General features: G+C 42.0%; 1 protein-coding gene across 1 annotated transcript in view; it reads left to right on the top strand.

Moving 5' to 3' along the window:
* The first annotated feature begins 4,995 nt into the window (after positions 1 to 4,995).
* The window catches only part of LOC139368839 (coiled-coil domain-containing protein 71-like), a 32,426-nt gene continuing 17,211 nt past the window's right edge, over positions 4,996 to 20,210 (top strand). The window contains exon 1 of the mRNA XM_071108244.1: positions 4,996 to 5,146. The gene's annotated coding sequence lies outside the window, so the exon portion shown is untranslated. The remainder of the gene's footprint in view (positions 5,147 to 20,210) is intronic.

The following is a 20,210-nucleotide window of genomic DNA, read 5'->3' as shown; positions in this document are numbered from 1 at the left end:
CTACTGTTGTGTCGTCTGCAAACTTGGTGATTGAGTTGGAGGTGTGTGTGGCCACACAGTCATGAGTGAACAGAGAGTACGGGGGGGGGGGCTGAGCACGCACCCTTGTGGGTCCCCTGTGTTGAGGATCAGCAAAGTGGAGGTGTTGTTTCCTACCTTCACCACCTGGGAGCGGCCCGTCAGGAAGTCCAGGACCCAGTTGCAGAGTCATTTAGTTCAGTTACCTTTGCTTTCTTGGGTACAGGAACAATGGCGGACAGCAGACTGGGATAGGGAGAGATTGAATACAGTTGAAGTTGGAAGTTTACATACACCTTAGCCAAGTACATTTATACTCAGTTTTTCACAATTCCTGACATTTAATCCTTGTAAAAAATTCCCTGTCTTAGGTCAGTTAGGATCACCACTTTATGTTAAGAATGTGAAATGTCAGAATAATAGTAGAGAGAATAATTTATTTCAACTTTTATTTCTTTCATCACATTCCCAGTGGGTCAGAAGTTTACATACACTCAATTAGTATTTGGTAGCATAGCCTTCAAATTGTTTAAGGTGTTTAGCTTGTCCGGGAGCAAGACGTTGGTGTCCTGGTTGGTTTTCCTTTTGTAATCAGTGATTGTCTGTAAACCTTGCCACGTAAATCTTGTCTGTACTGACGTTTTCGCTGTTTGATTGCCTTACGGAGGGAGTAACTACACTGTATTTGACCATATTCCCAGTCATCTTGACACGGTTAAGTGCGCTGGTTCACGCTTTCAGCTTTGTGTGAATGCAGCCATCTATTATTATTGGTCAGACTATGAGTAGTTAATAATTACATTTCTGCCTTTCTTCCCAGAGAGTTCTTTATTCCTGCCTGTGCACTGTACTGAGAACCCAGCTGGCTGTATGGACTGGGACAGTATATCCCGAGAGAGCCATGATTCGGTCCCTGATGTCTCTCTGGAAGGAGAGATACTTTGAACTCGTTTTGAACTTGTTGAGAACACCAATTGGCTAATGGCAAACAAGCTGCGTCAACCATAACCTAAAAGTACAGCTATCATGCTCACAAACAGTGTAGTGGAGGGTAAATGCAAATAAACACCATTTACATAATATATTTTTATTTTGCACAAGGGTTTACCCACCTTTTGTGGAAAAATGCATTGAAGTATTAGGTAGTGTTACTTTATTCACCACGAATGGCGATCAGAGTTTAACTTTTTTTTTTTACCACAATGTAACAGTATTGCTTCCTTCCCTCTTCTTTCCCCAACCTGGGCTCGAACCAGGGGCCCTCTGAACAACTGCATCCCACAAACATTTACCTACTGTATCGCTGCACAAAAGCTGCCCAATTGAAACACTACTAGTGCGCACCACTAACTAACTAGCCATTTTACACCAGTTACACTTGCAAACAAATTATTGTTGTTTTCCCCTTTATTTAACTAGGCAAGTCAGTTAAGAACAAATTCTTATTTTCAATGACGGCCTAGGAACAGTTAACTGCCTTATTTAGGGGCAGAACAGCAGATTTTTACATTGTCAGCTCTGGGATTCGATCTTGCAACCGGTTACTAGTCCAACACTCTAACCACTAGGCTACCTGCCACCCCACATGTGGGAGAATTCCGAGCTCAGAGATGATAGACAAGTTTCCCACTAGTAATTACCAGTTTGAGGGGCATTCAAGTGGATTTTTCCCAGTCATATGCTGATATTTTCGAATTTACGAGATGTTATGAATGCATCATTAATGTTGTGCAACAGGGCAATAACAACAGGGAAACATTTTAATCTTGTCAGCTCCATTTACTGTATCCGGAACACTGATTACACCCAATGGTTTATGCCTTGTTTAAAACCCAGGGTTCAATTAGTATTTTATGCAAATACTGGAACTGCCTACAGCTGACTATAAACAAACTCAACTTCCAAAAACAAACCTTATTTGGAAAGATGAGTGAATAGGATTCTGAATGTAGGTTGCAGGGCCAGGCTGACCTCGTGAACAACAAGGGGTATGTCTCCAAATTGGGTTAATTTACCATTTCCAAATCTGCACTATTCACATTCTAATTTGTATTTTTATGTCAGTCTATTCCATCCCCATTTAACACCTGTCTATAACCCCTCCCACTGCAGTGTTCGGTCTTCTTCAACATTTCATCTTGCTCACCTTCCAAACTTCTCTACGGACGTTTATTTATTAATTGTTTTACAAAATCTCCATATTTTTATTAAGTCTCGTAAAACCGACCCTCGGCATTAACCACTTTTCCGGGCAGTTTTTATGCGACTAGTCATACAATATATATTTTTAAATCATGACATCTATGATAGGAAAAGGGAGTTTGGTACAATTATAAATGCGGACAGATTCTTTTTAATTTCTTCCTGGTGGGATCTTTCTGTCAGTAAAACGTATTATGCGAGAAATGGCGGTGGAAACGTCTTTATGCTAAAAATATTGATATAATAACCACCATATCGAAGTAAACTTCGAGTCAAGCGATAATATGGTGTGTGGTCCTTCCATTACGACTCAGGAAAGCATGCAGTTTTAGGCTATAGTTTAAATAAATTACGAAATTCACAGGGTGGTGAACGAGCACGGTGATGAGCTCCTTTCCAATAAATAAAAAAAACTAGCTTTCCTTCGAATTGGCGACATATTTTCATGCAGATATTCTAAACTCCACATAAAAATAATATGACCACCAGAGAGGTCTCCATCTAACTGACTTGTTGCAGGCTGTGCGTGATCACGTAGCGCACATACAAATACATTTAGCAGTTAATCCCATGTACCTAATAAAGAATACAGGTTAAATGGGTTTCCATCGCATTTTCAATTCTACTGATGGTTTCTCGGGTAAAAAATAAAGCGTTTTGTAGCCAGTGTGCCCACTCTGGTATTGGTACTGTTATTTTCGCGCTGCTGTTTAGAGTGCATGTACAGCCTACATGAGATTACATTTGTGTCAAAGCCAAGCATTGATGATCATGTCACCAAAATAAGACCCTCGATATGTATTGGAAAGCAGCATCAAACTCATCTATCTCCTTGAATTTTCACCACCCTGTAAAGTTCATAATTGATTTAATATTACTTTCATATGATGGTTATTAGGCTATCAATATTGTCACCGACATTTCTTGAATATTTAATTTTACCGAAACAAAATGATCCCACCTTGTCTAGTGTGTTTTGCCGACATTTGGAAAGTCTACCTAAACATTTTCTGTGTCCATCAGGCCCGTCTTTAATTTGTAAAAATCCGATTTCTACTTTTCTGTCTTTAAAAGGTTGTATGGAACTCTCCCAATAAATGACGAGGCAGACATGCGAGAACGTTGCGATTCGAAACCAAAGTTTGCAGGCAAAACGTTAAGTGGTTTTGGTGAGGAACTTGACTCAAACTAGTTACTTGTGAAACGCAGTCATTAAAAATAACCTCCGTGATCTCCATTTTGCTAGCTACTATTTTGCATTTTATTCAAGCGTATAAAGTAGTGACATAGTTTCTATGCCAAACTGATGTTATATTACATACAGACAGTGCCGCTTTCAAGACAACTCGGAACTCTGAAACTCTGAAATGCCCGACTTGAAAACTCGTAGACGAATGAGCTCCGAGTTTTCCGATTTTCCGAGTTGTTTTGAAAGCAACCTTAAGTCAATTGAAAATTGTGGGAGCAACCCGGATGTATAGAGAGACTATGTTTTTATTGGGGGACATCAACATTAGATTTCAGAAACCTTCATTTTGTATCAATTTCTAACAACCTCCCAGGCAGCAAGCACTTGGTTGCCTGTGGTAGGATCAAGGTTCTCCTCATTCCTTGGTTTCATTTAAGATATTATTTTCCAGGGTAGCATATGTAGACATTTATGTAAATACATAATTTTTTTCCCAAAACTATTTAAGTACTATGCAGTAATTACACCTCATATTCACAGTCTGTAGCAGCCATTTTGATTATTCTTGGCAGCCATTTTGTGCCATACTGCTCACATCTGTCATCACAGTGGAGAGACGATAAATGGGGGAGGGGAGGTTTAAAAAAGCCTGGCTTCACAATAACTCTAAACTTTTCAGTGTCGTAACAGTCATTCCTATAACCTTTAGACAAATGATAAGGTGATAACATTGACTACATTAAACCAGAATTTCTTAATCAAAGTCCAATTGTCAGTTTTTTTATTTTATTTTACACTGAATGGTTTATAAAATTGTGAAATTGAGCTGCTTATTAATGCAGAGATCCTCTTTCTATTGCTATCACCTAGTAAAATTTTTATGTAAATGGCCGACAAACGAATACAATGCTTTATTATTGCCCCCTCAAAGACTGCATCCTTTAATGTCGCGTTCAGGTGCTCGTCGGGAAACCACGACTTGCTAACTGGATGTAGTTATACACGTGTCGCATTTAACCAGTTAGCAAGTTGGAACTGTCTGAGTTTTCTAGTTCTGACTAGCATCTGAACCTGAACGCGGCATCATTCATGTGCATTTTGGTCAGAAACAATTCTTCAACCCTTAGAATAAGCTAGCTAACATTCCATTTAGTTGTATGTCAAAATTAACATACATACAAAAAAAACATGTTTAATCGTTATCCCATTCATGAATTTAGAAACATAAATACATATTAATCTAATGGCTAAATTAACACTGAAAATGCAATAATTTAAATTGTCCTTTCAACCCTCTCATTATCTCACAAAGATTGCTAGCTAGCTCACCCCTTACCTTTTTTTTCACAAAAGGCATGGAAGTTTGCCTCCCTTAAATTTGCCCAACCCCTTTCCTGTTCCTGACCACGCCTAAATCACGCCTTCTTTCCCTTTTTTCTGGGCACGGATCGGACACTGATAAGGTCTAATGGGCGTGCTTAGCTTGAAGTGCCGTCCCTATTGCATTCTAAACTCCGCCCCTCTTCTCTTTCAGGTCTTCAAAACGGAAACACCCCCAACGGTTGCCATTTTACTTTGGCCAACGCTTGACTGCAATTGTAGCTGTCAAAGCAATATTCCAAAGAGTGCACTTCCCGTTAATTGCTGTATGAAGAAAGTGTGTCTCTGCTCGCATTTGATTGAAGTTATCGGCGCTGCTGAGTGGTGCAAGGAGGCAGCGGTTCGCACAACAAAAAGGTAGCTACACACATTCAGGACCTATGATGTAGGGGAAATGATAGCAAGCCATGGTGGCATGGTGTTTAAATGGCTGACTTTACAACTAGGTAACGTTAGTTACTCGCCGGTTTGTCAGTACAGTATTGTGTTATCTCCTGTTCCTCGACTCAGGAATGTCTGTCTGGCCTCAAGAAACGTAGCCAGCTAGCTAACGTTACATCGGCTCTTGTTTCGAATGTTCTGGCCAGCCGAACAATGCTGCTAGCCGGCTAACGTTATCTACTTGGCTTGTTTGAATGTTGATGACTTTACTCACTTTTAGAGTGTCTACTAGCTACTCAAATAATCGAACGAGGGCAGGGACGTATACTTAGCTCTCTGACTGAATTAGAGTCGTGTTTACTCTATCATAGTAATGTTTTTACTGTTCGATTTTTCTTCTGTCCGACCTTTTTCGATTATTCGGAATGACATCAAGCACGTTATGCCATTACATTTCCATAGACGAAAAGGCAGAAAGGTGATTTTTTTTTTTTTTTTATGTCTTAGTGCGATCAACCAGCACTACTTTTGTATTGAGTGAAATGGTGCCTTATATTATAAACAGTCATAATTAGAGGTCGACCGATTAGGATTTTTCAACACCGATACCGATTATTGGAGGACAAAAAAAAAAGCCGGTACCGATTAATCTGCCAATTTTAAAATGTGTGTGTGTGTGTGTGTGTATGTATGTATGTATGTATGTATGTATGTATGTGTGTGTGTGTGTGTGTGTGTGTGACAATTGCAACAATACTGAATGAACAATGACCACTTTTATTTTAACTTAATATAATACATATGGGCTTTCGGATGGGTGTTAAGGTGATTCCACAGGTTGGTGGGATTTTTTTATTTATTTAGCCGTTGCTGACCCCATGCTTACATCTTTATCACAAATAAGACACCTTGCTTTCCCTGGTGCCAATTCCATGTAGTAGTCCCACACTGGTGCTCTGCTTTTCTCTGCCATCTGTAAAACGCACACACACACTGAAGTGACAATGATACTTAAAGAGTCTGTTTAGGAGACAAATACTCTGAACTGTTCCCTGTGATGAATGTTGAAAACAAAAACTTTAATTTCTATATGTAGGAAATCCTATTTTAATAATGGACATGGTAAGAATTGACTACCAAAGTGCGAGTCATAATTCCCATGACACCTAGCAAAATCTGAAAAGCGGTTCCTTCATTCATTTATTCCATAGGATATTTTTAGATTCACTTAAAATAAGGTCTGTTTCGTGTAGGCTTACACCACCTTGCCAATTTTATAACTGTGTAGATATCCATAGTACAAGATAACTCTGATCAATATTGGCTAAATATAAGCAAAGATCGTTTTTTTTTTTTTTTTTGTAGAGTGGATTTATTAAAATATTTTTGATAAGCGTTACCTTATCCATGTGAGATTTACACGGGTATCAAAACGCTGAGGCGCTTTAGGCCTGCACGAAACACAGACCTTATTTGAAGTAGATCAAGACATTCTCTACGGAGGACATGGATGGTAAAATAACAAACCCCTTTCAAGTTCAGCCGCAAGTTATTACAGGAATTATAACGCGTCGACTATTTCTCTCTAAACCATCTCCCCTTGATTCTTACGAGCCTGCTGCTGCCTACCAGCCCTCAGTCAGACTGCTCTATCAAATATCAAATCATAGACTTAACTATAATAAACACACAGAAATACGAGACTTAGGTCAAATCCGGAAACTACCACATCGAAAACAAAGTTTATTCCGTTCCGTATTTTATCTAACGGGTGGCATCCATAAGTCTAAATATTCCTGTTACACTGCACAATCTTCAATGTTATGTCATAATTACGTAACGTTCTGGGAAATTAGTTCGCAAAGAGCCAGGCGGCTCAAACTGTTGCGTATACCCTGACTCTGTGTGCAATATATACTTGTGTATTGATTTTAAGAAAGGCATTGATGTTTATGGTTAAGTATACATTGGAGCAACGACAGTTGTTGATTGTTTTTTATAAGATAAGTTTAATGCTAGCTAGCTACTTATCTTGGCTTACTGCATTCGCGTAACAGGCAGGCTCCTCGTGAGGCAGGTGGTTAGAGCGTTGGACTAGTTAACTGTACGGTTGCAAGATTAGATCCCCCGAGCTGACAAGGTAAAAATCTATCGTTCTGCCTCGTTCCCAGGCCGTCATTGAAAATAATGTGTTCTTAACCTGTTGGTACTAGGGGGCAGTATTTTCATTTTTGGAAAAATAACGTTCCCAAATTAAACAGGATATTTTGTCAGGACAAGATGCTAGAATATGCATATAATTGACAGCTTAGGATAGAAAACACTCTAAAGTTTCCAAAACTGTAAAAATATTCTCTGAGTATAACAGAACTGATGTTACAGGCGAAAGCCTGAGAAAAATCCAATCCGGAAGTGACCCATCTTTTGAAAGCCCTGCGTTCCGAATGTGAGTGCCCTATCAACCAGATTACGCTTTCTACATATTCCCCAAGGTGTCTACAGCATTGTGATGTAGTTTTACGCATTTATGTTGAAGAATACCCGTAGGTGGCTTCATTGCGCAAGTGGTCACCTGATGCTCCCAGAGAAATTCTCGCGTAAAATACAGAGGTAGCCATTATTCCAATCGCTTCTACTGAGAAACCAATTGTCCCGGTTGATATATTATCGAATAGATATTTGAAAAACACCTTGAGGATTGATTATAAACAACGTTTGCCATGTTTCTGTCGATATTATGGAGCTAATTTGGAATATTTTTCGGTGTTGTGGTAACCGCAATTTCCGGTCGATTTGTCAGCCAAACCTGAAGAACAAACGGAGCTATTTCGCCTACAAAAACAATATTTTGGGAAAACATTAACTCTGGCATCTACCTGGAAGTCTCGTGAGTGAAAACATCCGAAGTTCATCAAAGGTAAATTTATTTAATTTGATTGCTTTTCTGATTTTCATGACAAGGTTACCTGCTGCTATGCTAGGCTATCGATAAACTTACACAAATGCTTGTCTAGCTTTGGCTGTAAAGCATATTTTGAAAATCTGAGATGACAGGGTGATTAACAAAAGGCTAAGCTGTGTTCCAATATATTTCACTTGTGATTTTCATGAATAAGAATATTTTCTAGGAAGATTTATGTCCGTTGCGTTATGCTAATTAGTGTCAGATGATAACTGTCCCGTTCACGGGATGGGGTGTCACTAGAGGTTAACTGACTTGCCTAGTTAAATAAAGGTGTAAAAAAAAAAAAAATCGCCCAAAAATACTGATTTCCGATTGTTATGAAAACTTGAAATCGTCCCTAATTAATCAGTCGACCTCTAGTCTTAATGGTAAAGTTGAAATATGTTTAATTATGATCTGTCAGTGGAGGCTCCTCAGGAAGGTACCAAATTCTCAGGGAATTTCATAAAAATAGTAAAACAATAAAGTGATATTTTAAAGATAAAATGTTATGAAATATATTCAAGTCACCAAATTGATTAAAACACACTGTTTTGCAATAAATGTCAGTAATCCTACAGACTGCTGTTGAGGCATCACCATGGTGTAGCTGGAGGACAGCTAGTGTTCCGTCCTCTTCTGTGTTCATTGAGTACAATACAAAACCTAGGAGGCTCGTGGTTCTCACCCCCTTCCATAGACTTAGACAGGTTGGAAGACGTCCTACGGAGCTTGTCATAATTACTATCAGAGCTGAAAGGATCCGAGAATTAATCTAGTACTGAAATCATAAGTTACAGCTAGCTAGCACTGCAGTGCATAACATGTGGTGAGGGGCCTGCCGGTGTAACTGCTAAACTGCTTGCTGTTCACTGTACTGCATGATTGTATCGCATTTATTAACACATTAGTTCTAGAAGCTAGCTATGTTGACTATGACGTTAGCTAATATGGTGACAACGATGTAGCATGTGTGAAGGTTTGACTTGGAAAGGTTTTTCACCTGGTCACAGACAGCTGTTGTATTGTGCACTAAGATCCACAAGCAAAGGGAAAAGGTGAGAGGAAGAGGGCGTCTAGATGCGAGAAGGAATTATACATGAGCAAATGATCATGCTTGTTGCATGTTGTATGTGGCTGCTATGAAAGTGAACTGTTTGCAGAGATCAAGGTTCATTCGTCTCAGCGACTTTGTTGAAAAACGTATCTTAAACGGAAGCAAACGTATCGGAACAGGGATTAACATACTTTAATTTGTCCAATACAAACTCTGGTTTAAAACTGTTGGGCTAATGATTACACCCTTAATACGTTAGATACAGGCAAGAGTGTGCAAGGCGGTATTGAATGTGTCACTGTCAGTCCCCTTGATTTCTAAATTCTCTCAACTGGGCACCTACTTTGTAAACTTTCATTCGTAGGCTAGGTTGTAGCAACCTCATATTGGTTATAGTTAACAGTTTTTTTTTTTTTTTTTTTTTATAAAAAAAAAAAAAAAATATCATGTAATAGACCAAACATTTCGATGTTACAAAGTTTAGGTGAATGTAATATGAATGACAGTCATCCAACATGCTGTAATAGGAATCACACCATACTCAAACAAAGTCCTCCCTCATCCTAAAAGGCACTGACTGCCAATGTACACTATAATAGTGTTTTCACAGCACTAAAATACTAATTTCACTGACCAATAAGAAAGACCAGAACGCTTAACTCTATGAACTCATGAGTATTGTTTGCTACAGACGGGTGGGGTGTTTACCATAACAACCGGTGGGCACCTTGAGGGAAAAATACAGACTGGGTTAGCTTCCTAGGGGTGTGCTGAGGACTCGGACAAATTGAGTATCGTAATGGATATGGAGATAAGTGTTTTTTGTTGAGAGAGAAAAAATAGTTGTTGTAATTAGCCAGAACTAACACCAAATCTGGAAGTACCAGTGACTCTTTCAATGCGGAAGTGGCCAGATGCCGCAGATGCCAAGTTACATGATTGTTTTGCTTGCACCGACCATTCATCCGATGGCATTTAGGAATATACCACATCAGTCAACGGCTTCATCAATATGTGCATTGATGACTTCGAGCCCACAGTACATACCCCAACCAGAAGCAATGGATTAGTCAACATCCGCACTGAGCTAAAGGGTAGAGTGTTCAAGGAGCGGGACTCTAACTCAAACACTTATAAGAAATCCTGTTTTGCCCTCAGACAAACCATCACAGGCAAAGCGTAAATACAGGACTACGCTCGTCGGATGTGGCAGGACTTGCAAAGTAAACTCACCCAAAAAATAATCGTCCTCACTGTCAACTGCATTTTATTTTCAGCAAACTTGTGTAAATATTTGTATGAACCTAACAAGATTCAACAACTGAGACATAAACTGAACAAGTTCCACAGACGTGACTAACAGAAATGGAATAATGTCTCCCTGAACAAAATCAAAAGTAAGTCAGTATATGGTGTGGCCACCAGCTGCATAAAGTACTGCAGTGCATCTCCTCATGGACTGCACCAGATTTGCCAGTCCTTGCTGTGCGATGTTACCCCACTCTTCCACCATGGCACCTGCAAGTTCCCAGACATTTCTGGGGGGAATGGCCCTAGCCCTCACCCTCCGATCCAAAAGGTCCCAGAAGTGCTCAATGGGATTGAGATCCGGGCTCTTCGTTGTCCTTGCAGGTAATCACGTACAGAACGAGCAGTATGGCTGGTGGCATTGCCATGCTGGAGGGTCATGTCAGGATGAGCCTGCAGGAAGGGTACCACATGAGGGAGGAGAATGTCTTCCTTGTAACTCAGTGTTGAAATTGCCTGCAATAACAAGCTCAGTCCGATGATGCTGTGACACACTGCCCCAGACCATGATGGACCCTCCACCTCCAAATTGATCCCGCTCCAGAGTACAGGCCTCGGTGTAATGCTCATTTCTTCGGCAATAAACACAAATTCGGTGAGACAAAACCGCAACTCGTCATTGAAGAGCACTTTTTGCCAGTCCTGTCTGGTCCAGCGATGTTGGGTTTGTGCCCATAGGCAACGTTGTTGCCGGTGACGTCTGGTGAGGACCTGCCTTACAACAGGCCTACAAGCCCTTAGTCCAGCCTCTCTCAGCCTATTGCGGACAGTATGAGCACTGATGGAGGGATTGTGAGTTCCTAGTGTAACTTGGGCAGTTTATGCCATCCTGTACCTGTCCCGCAGGTGTGATTTTCGGATGTACCGATCCTGTGCAGGTGTTACACGTGGTCTCCCACTGCGAGGATGATCAGCTGTCCGTCCTGTCTCCCTGTAGCGCTGTCTTAGGCGTCTCACAGTACGGACATTGCAATTTATTGCCCTGGCCACATCTGCAGTCCTCATTCCTCCTTGCAGCATGCCTAAGGTACTTTCACTCAGATGGGACCCTGGGCATCTGGGCATCTTTCTTTTGGTGTTTTTCAGAGTCAGTAGAAAGGCCTCTTCAGTGTCCTACGTTTTCATAATTGTGACCTTAATTGCCTACAGTCTAAGCAGTTAGTTTCATAACGATTGTACCACAGGTGCATGTTCGTTAATTGTTTATGGTTTGTTGAACATGCATAGGAAACAGTGTTTAAACCATTTACACAGATCTGTGAAGTAATTCGTAAAAATCCAAATAATCTTTGAAAGACGGGGTCCTGAAAACGGGACGAGTTTATTATGGACTACAAAGGGCAAACAAGCCGCAAGCTGTCCAGTGACACGAGCCTACCTTATGAGCTAAATTACTTCTATGCGCACTTCGAGGCAAGCAACACTGAAGCATGCATGAGAGCACCAGCTGTTGCGGACGCTCGCCATAGCCGACTTGAGTAAGATCTTTAAACACATTAACATTCACAGGGAGTAGACAGATTACCAAGACGTGTACTCAGAGCATGGGTCTTCACTTTCATTTTCAACCTATCTCTGACAGTCTTAATACCTACATGTTTCAAGCTGACCACCATACTCCCTGTACCCAAGAACGCCAAGGCAACCTCCCTAAGTGATTACCGACCCTTAGCTTTCACGTCTGTAGCCATGAAGTGCTTTGAAAGGCTGATCATGGGTCACATCAACACCCTCATCCCAGTAACCTGACACCCACTTCAATTTACATACAAAGCCAACAGATGACGCAATCTCTATTGCACTCCACACTGCCTTTTTACACCGTTCAACACCATAGTACCCTCAAAGCTCATCACTAAACTAAGGGCCCTGGGACTAAACACCTCCTACTGGATCCTTGCTGATGACAACGGTGGTAGGCCTGATCATGAACAACAATGAGACAGCCTATAGGGAGGAAGTCAGAAACCTGGCAGTGTGTTACCAGGACGACAAACTCTCAACATGATCAAGACAAAGGAGATGATCGTGGACTACAGGACAAGGAGGGCCGAGCACGCCCAATTCTCATTGACAGGGCTGTTGTGGAGCAGGTTGAGCGCTTCAAGTTCCTTGATGTACACATCACCAACAAACTATCATGGTCCAAACACAGCAAGACTGTTGTGAAGAGCGCACGACACCAACTTTTCCCCCTCTGAGGATCTAAGGAGCTATGACATTTATTCAGGCTCCAAAGTTCTATAGCTGGACCATTAAGATTATCCTGACTGGTTGCATCTCCGCCTGGTATGGCAACCGGTCGGCATCCTGCCGCAATAGAGGGTAGTGCATACAGCCCAGTACATCACTGGGGCCAAGTGTTCTGCCATCCAGGACCTCTATACCAGGCAGGCCCTGAAAATTGTCAGACTCCAGCCACCCTAGTCATAGACAGAGAGAACAGCTACTGCACGGCAAGCGGTACCGGAGTGCCAAGTCTAGGTCTACAGCCTCATTATTGTTTTGTTACTTTCTGTTTACTTAGTAAATATTTTCTTAACCAACAATAACCAAGGGCTTGTAAGTAAGCCTTGCACGGTAAGGTCTACTCCTGTTGTATTTGGCTCATGTGACAAATAACATTTGATTTGATCTGGGGGGGATTCAACTGCCAGCACAGATCTTTCGTCACTCAAATGGTGTGACGCGCTGGGTGCTTCAAGGTATGCTTCATATTTTCAAAGTGACCCGATACAAAAGTACCAACGTTTGTATTAAATGTCAACCACGTGATCATGGACATCCAAAGCTTTGTTTGATCGCGTGCTTTTTCAAAGTGTGTAGCAAACTCGAGATCCCATTGATTTTGCTTGCGCCGGTGCTTTCTTCAATGCCAAGTTTCTTTCAGACACAGACCTTTACTACTGGAGACTGTACTTACAAACTTAGTGAGGATTTCTTCGGCTGATATCACTTTAACGGTAATTCAGCAGGTAGATTATCATGGAACACTCAAGGGTGGCATGTGTCAAATAACATTTAAAAATGTTTCTAAAATCACATTGTTTGCATGCTGTTCAGAGTTCATTTTATTTAGTACCCAGTTAGCACTGAGGAGACCGACGTCCCTCATTCACAGGACTGCCGCGATAGACCGCTTTGTCAAGCGGCAGTCCTGCTCGTGAAATTCACATGCTGTTTAACCTCACATAGCCCACCCGCCCTTCTCCCAACGCCAGTAACACTACAGCTGCCAGTCGAAGACGACTCTTTTACTTTTTATTTTATTTTGCCTACTCCCTGTGGCCACTTATTTGTATATATTTTTTAATTTATTCAAGATACATTTGCCATTTGTGAAAGGTTGGAAAAGTACTATAAATTATTGTGCGCAAAATTTAAGATAATGACAAATTAAATTATCATATACTTGCAGGCTTCTTACATATATATCATATACTTGCAGTGGCCAAAATCAGCAGTGTATCAAATACTTGTTCTCCCCACTGAGTGAGTGAGTGAGTGATATATATATATATATATATATAATCTCTCACTCACTCACTCAGTGGGGAGAACAAGTATTTGATACACTGCTGATTTTGGCAGGTTTTCCTACAGACAAACCATGTAGAGGTCTAATTTGTATCATAGGTACACTTCAACTATGAGAGATGGAATCTAAAACAAAAATCCAGATAATCACATTGTATGATTTTTAAGTAATTCATTTGCATTTTATTGCATGACATAAGTATTTGATATATCAGAAAACCAGAACTTAATATTTGGTACAGAGACCTTTGTTTGCAATTACAGCGATCATACGTTTCCTGTAGTTCTTGACCAGGTTTGCACACACTCCAGCAGAGATTTTGGCCTACTCCTCCATACAGACCTTCTCCAGATCCTTCAGGTTTCGGGGCTGTCGCTGGGCAATACGGGCTTTCAGCTCCCTCCAAAGATTTTCTATTGGGTTCAGGTCTGGAGACTGGCTAGGCCACTCCAGGACCTTAAGATGCCACTCCTTAGTTGCCCTGGCTGTGTATTTCGGGTCGTTGTCATGCTGGAAGACCCAGCCACGACCCATCTTAAATGCTCTTACTGAGGGAAGGTCAAGATCTCGCGATACATGGCCCCATCCATCCTCCCGTCAATACGGTGCAGTCGTCCTGTCCCCTTTGCAGAAAAGCATCCCCAAAGAATGATGTTTCCACCTCCATGCTTCACGGTTGGGATGGTTTTCTTGGGGTTGTACTCATCCTTCTTCTTCCTCCAAACACGGCGAGTGGAGTTTAGACCAAAAAGCTCTATTTTTGTCTCATCAGACAACATGACCTTCTCCCATTCCTCCTCTGGATCATCCAGATGGTCATTGGAAAACTTCAGACGGGCCTGGACATGCGCTGGCTTGACCAGGGGGACCTTGCGTGCTCTGCAGGATTTGTGTGTTACTAATGGTTTTCTTTGAGACTGTGGTCCCAGCTCTCTTCAAGTCATTGACCAGGTCCTGCCGTGTAGTTCTGGGCTGATCCCTCAACTTCCTCATGATCATTGATGCCCCACGAGGTGAGATCTTGCATGGAGCCCCAGACTGAGGGTGATTGACCTTGAACTTGAACTTCTTCCATTTTCTAATAATTGCACCAACAGTTGTTGCCTTCTCACCAAGCTGCTTGCCTATTGCCCTGTAGCGCAGGTCTACAATTTTATCCATGATGTCCTTACACAGCTCCCTGGTCTTGGCCATTGTGGAGAGGTTGGAGTCTTTGAGTGTGTGGACAGGTGTCTTTTATACAGGTAACGAGTTCAAACAGGTGCAGTTAATACAGGCAATGAGTGGAGAACAGGAGGGCTTCTTAAAGAAAAACTAACAGGTCTGTGAGAGCTGGAATTCTTACTGGTTGGTAGGTGATCAAATACTTATGTCATGCAATAAAATGCAAATTAATTACTTAAAAATCTTACCATGTGATTTTCTGGATTTTTGTTTTAGATTCCGTCTCTCACAGTTGAAGTGTACCTATGATAAAAATGACAGACATGCTTTGTAAGTAGGAAACACTGCCGATTTTGAAGGTTATCAAATACTTGTTCTCCCCACTGCGTATGTCTGTGTATATACACTGCTCAAAAAAGTAAAGGGATCACTTAAACAACACAATGTAACTCCAAGTCAATCACACTTCTGTGAAATCAAACTGTCCACTTAGGAGGCAACACTGATTGACAATACATTTCACATGCTGTTGTGCAAATGGAATCGACAACAGTTGGAAATTATAGTCGATTAGCAAGACACCCCCAATAAAGGAGTGGTTCTGCAGGTGGTAAACACAGACCACCTCTCAGTTCCTATGCTTCCTGGCTGATGTTTTGGTCACTTTTGAATGCTGGTGCTTTCACTCTAGTGGTAGCATGAGACGGAGTCTACAACCCACACAAGTGGCTCAGGTAGTGCAGCTCATCCAGGATGGCACATCAATGCGAGCTGTGGCAAGAAGGTTTGCTGTGTCTGTCAGCGTAGTGTCCAGAGCATGGAGGCGCTACCAGGAGACAGGCCAGTACACCAGGAGACGTGGAGGAGGCCGTAGGAGGGCAACAACCCAGCAGCAGGACTGCTACCTCCGTCTTTGTGCAAGGAGGAGCAGGAGGAGCACTGCCAGAGCCCTGCAAAATGACCTCCAGCAGGCCACAAATGTGCATGTGTCTGCTCAAACGGTCAGAAACAGACTCCATGAGGGTGGTATGAGGGCCCGACGTCCACAGGTGGGGGTTGTGCTTAAAGCCCAACACCGTGCAGGACGTTTGGCATTTTCCAAAGAAGACTAAGATTGGCAAATTCGCCACTGGCGCCCTGTGCTCTTCACAGATGAAAGCAGGTTCACACTGAGCACATGTGACAGGCTGGAGACGCCGTGGAGAATGTTCTGCTGCCTGCAACATCCTCCAGCATGACCGGTTTGGCGGTGGGTCAGTAATGTTAAGGGGTGGCATTTCTTTGGGGGGCCGCACAGCCCTCCATGTGCTCGCCAGAGGTAGCCTGACTGCCGTTAGGTACCGAGATGAGATCCTCAGACCCCTTGTGAGACCATATGCTGGTGCGGTTGGCCCTGGGTTCCTCCTAATGCAAGACAATGCTAGACCTCATGTGGCTGTAGTGTCAGCAGTTCCTGCAAGAGGAAGGCATTGATGCTATAGACTGGCCTGCCCGTTCCCCAGACCTGAATCCAATTGAGCACATCTGGGACATCATGTCTCGCTCCATCCACCAACCAGTCTGTTGCACCACAGACTGTCCAGGAGTTGGCGGATGCTTTAGTCCAGGTCTGGGAGGAGATCCCTCAGGAGACCATCCACCACCTCATCAGGAGCATGCCCAGGCATTGTAGGGAGGTCATACAGGCACGTGGAGGCCACACACACTACTGAGCCTCATTTTGACTTGTTTTAAGGACATTACATCAAAGTTGGATCAGCCTGTAGTGTGGTTTTCCACTTTCATTTTTAGTGTGACTCCAAATCCAGAGCTCCATGGGTTGATACATTTGATTTCCATTGATCATTTTTGTGATTTTGTTGTCAGCACATTCAACTATGTAAAGAAAAAAGTATTTAATAAGAATATTTCATTCATTCAGATCTAGGATGTGTTATTTTAGTGTTCCCTTTTAATTTTTTTGAGCAGTGTGTATATATGTGTGTACAGTGGGGGAAAAAAGTATTTAGTCTGCCACCAATTGTGCAAGTTCTCCCACTTAAGATGAGAGGCCTGTAATTTTCATAGGTACACTTCAACTATGACAGAAAAAAAAATCCAGAAAATCACATTGTGGGATTTTTTATTAATTTATTTGCAAATTATGGTGGAAAATAAGTATTTGGTCACCTACAAACAAGCAATATTTCTGGCTCTCACAGACCTGTAACTTCTTCTTTAAGAGGCTCCTCTGTCCTCCACTCGTTACCTGTATTAATGGCACCTGTTTGAACTTGTTGTCAGTATAAAAGACACTTGTCCACAACCTCAAACAGTCACACTCCAAACTCCACTATGGCCAAGATCAAAGAGCTGTCAAAGGACACCAGAAACAAAATTGTAGACCTGCACCAGGCTGGGAAGACTGAATCTGCAATAGGTAAGCAGCTTGGTTTGAAGAAATCAACTGTGGGAGCAATTATTAGGAAATGGAAGACATACAAGACCACTGATAATATCCCTCGATCTGGGGCTCCACGCAAGATCTCACCCTGTGGGGTCAAAATGATCACAAGAACGGTTAGCATAAATCCCAGAACCACACGGGGGGACCTAGTGAATGACCTGCAGAGAGCTGGGACCCCAAGTAACAAAGCCTACCATCAGTAACACACTACGCCGCCAGGGACTCAAATCCTACAGTGCCAGACGTGTCCCCCTGCTTAAGCTAGTACATGTACAGGCCCGTCTGAAGTTTGCTAGAGAGCATTTGGATGCTCCAGAAAAAGATTGGGAGAATGTCATATGGTCAGATGAAACCAAAATATAACTTTTTGGTAAACTCAACTCGTTGTGCTTGGAGGACAAAGAATGTTGAGTTGCATCCAAAGAACACCATACCTACTGTGAAGCATGGGGGTGGAAACATCATGCTTTGGTGCTGTTTTTCTGCAAAGGGACCAGGATGACTGATCTGTGTAAAGGAAAGAATGAATGGGGCCATGTATCGTGAGATTTTGAGTGTGAACCTCCTTCCATCAGCAAGGGCATTGAAGATGAAATGTGGCTGGGTCTTTCAGCATGACAATGATCCTAAACACACCGCCCGGGCAACGAAGGAGTGGCTTCGTAAGAAGCATTTCAAGGTCCTGGAGTGGCCTAGCCAGTCTCCAGGTCTCAACCCCATAGAAAATCTTTGGAGGGAGTTGAAAGTCCGTGTTGCCCAGCAACCGCCCCAAAACATCACTGCTCTAGAGGAGATCTGCATGGAGGAATGGGCCAAAATACCAGCAACAGTGTGTGAACCTTGTGAAGACTTACAGAAAACGTTTGACTTCTGTTATATACCCTTTGTTGGCAATGACAAAGTATTGACAAACTTTTGTTATTGAGCAAATACTTATTTTCCACCATTTGCAAATAAATTCATTCAAAATCCTACAATGTGTGTGTTTCTGGATTTTTTTTTTTTCTATCTAATTTTGTCTGTCATAGGTACACTTCAACTGATAAAAATTACAGGCTTCTCATCTTTTAAGTGGGAGAACTTGCACAATTGGTGGCTGACTAAATACTTTTCTGCCCCACATATATGTGTATATATACGTGTATATATATATATGTATATGTGTGTGTGTGTGTGTGTGTATATGTATATACGTACGTACGTACGTACGTACGTACGTACGTACGTGCCTTGCGAAAGTATTCGGCCCCCTTGAACTTTGCCACATTTCAGGCTTCAAACATAAAGATATAAAACTTTTTTTGTGAAGAATCAACAAGTGGGACACAATCATGAAGTGGAACGACATTTTATTGGATATTTCAAACTTTTTTTAACAAATCAAACTGAAAAATTGGGCGTGCAAAATTATTCAGCCCCCTTAAGTTAATACTTTGTAGCGCCACCTTTTGCTGCGATTACAGCTGTAAGTCGCTTGGGGTATGTCTCTATCAGTTTTGCACATCGAGAGACTGACATTTTTTCCCATTCCTCCTTGCAAAACAGCTCGAGCTCAGTGAGGTTGGATGGATGGAGAGCATTTGTGAACAGCAGTTTTCAGTTCTTTCCACAGATTCTCGATTGGATTCAGGTCTGGACTTTGACTTGGCCATTCTAAGACCTGGATATGTTTATTTTTGAACCATTCCATTGTAGATTTTGCTTTATGTTTAGGATCATTGTCTTGTTGGAAGACAAATCTCCGTCCCAGTCTCAGGTCTTTTGCAGACTCCATCAGGTTTTCTTCCAGAATGGTCCTGTATTTGGCTCCATCCATCTTCCCATCAATTTTAACCATCTTCCCTGTCCCTGCTGAAGAAAAGCAGGCCCAAACCATGATGCTGCCACCACCATGTTTGACAGTGGGGATGGTGTGTTCAGCTGTGTTGCTTTTACGCCAAACATAACGTTTTGCGTTGTTGCCAAAAAGTTCAATTTTGGTTTCATCTGACCAGAGCACCTTCTTCCACATGTTTGGTGTGTCTCCCAGGTGGCTTGTGGCAAACTTTAAACAACACTTTTTATGGATATCTTTAAGAAATGGCTTTCTTCTTGCCACTCTTCCATAAAGGCCAGATTTGTGCAATATACGACAGATTGTTGTCCTATGGACAGCTGTAGATCTCAGCTGTAGATCTCTGCAGTTCATCCAGAGTGATCATGGGCCTCTTGGCTGCATCTCTGATCAGTCTTCTCCTTGTATGAGCTGAAAGTTTAGAGGGATGGCCAGGTCTTGGTAGATTTGCAGTGGTCTGATACTCCTTCCATTTCAATATTATTGCTTGCACAGTGCTCCTTGGGATGTTTAAAGCTTGGGAAATCTTTTTGTATCCAAATCCGGCTTTAAACTTCTTCACAACAGTATCTCGGACATGCCTGGTGTGTTCCTTGTTCTTCATGATGCTCTCTGCGTTTTTAACGGACTATCACAGTGCAGGTGCATTTATATGGAGACTTGATTACACACAGGTGGATTGTATTTATCATCATTAGTCATTTAGGTCAACATTGGATCATTCAGAGATCCTCACTGAACTTCTGGAG

Source organism: Oncorhynchus clarkii, chromosome 16, assembly GCF_045791955.1.
Source record: "Oncorhynchus clarkii lewisi isolate Uvic-CL-2024 chromosome 16, UVic_Ocla_1.0, whole genome shotgun sequence".
NCBI lineage: Eukaryota > Metazoa > Chordata > Actinopteri > Salmoniformes > Salmonidae > Oncorhynchus > Oncorhynchus clarkii.
Note: the sequence above shows the minus strand (reverse complement) of the source record. Positions and strands in the feature narration are given on the sequence as shown.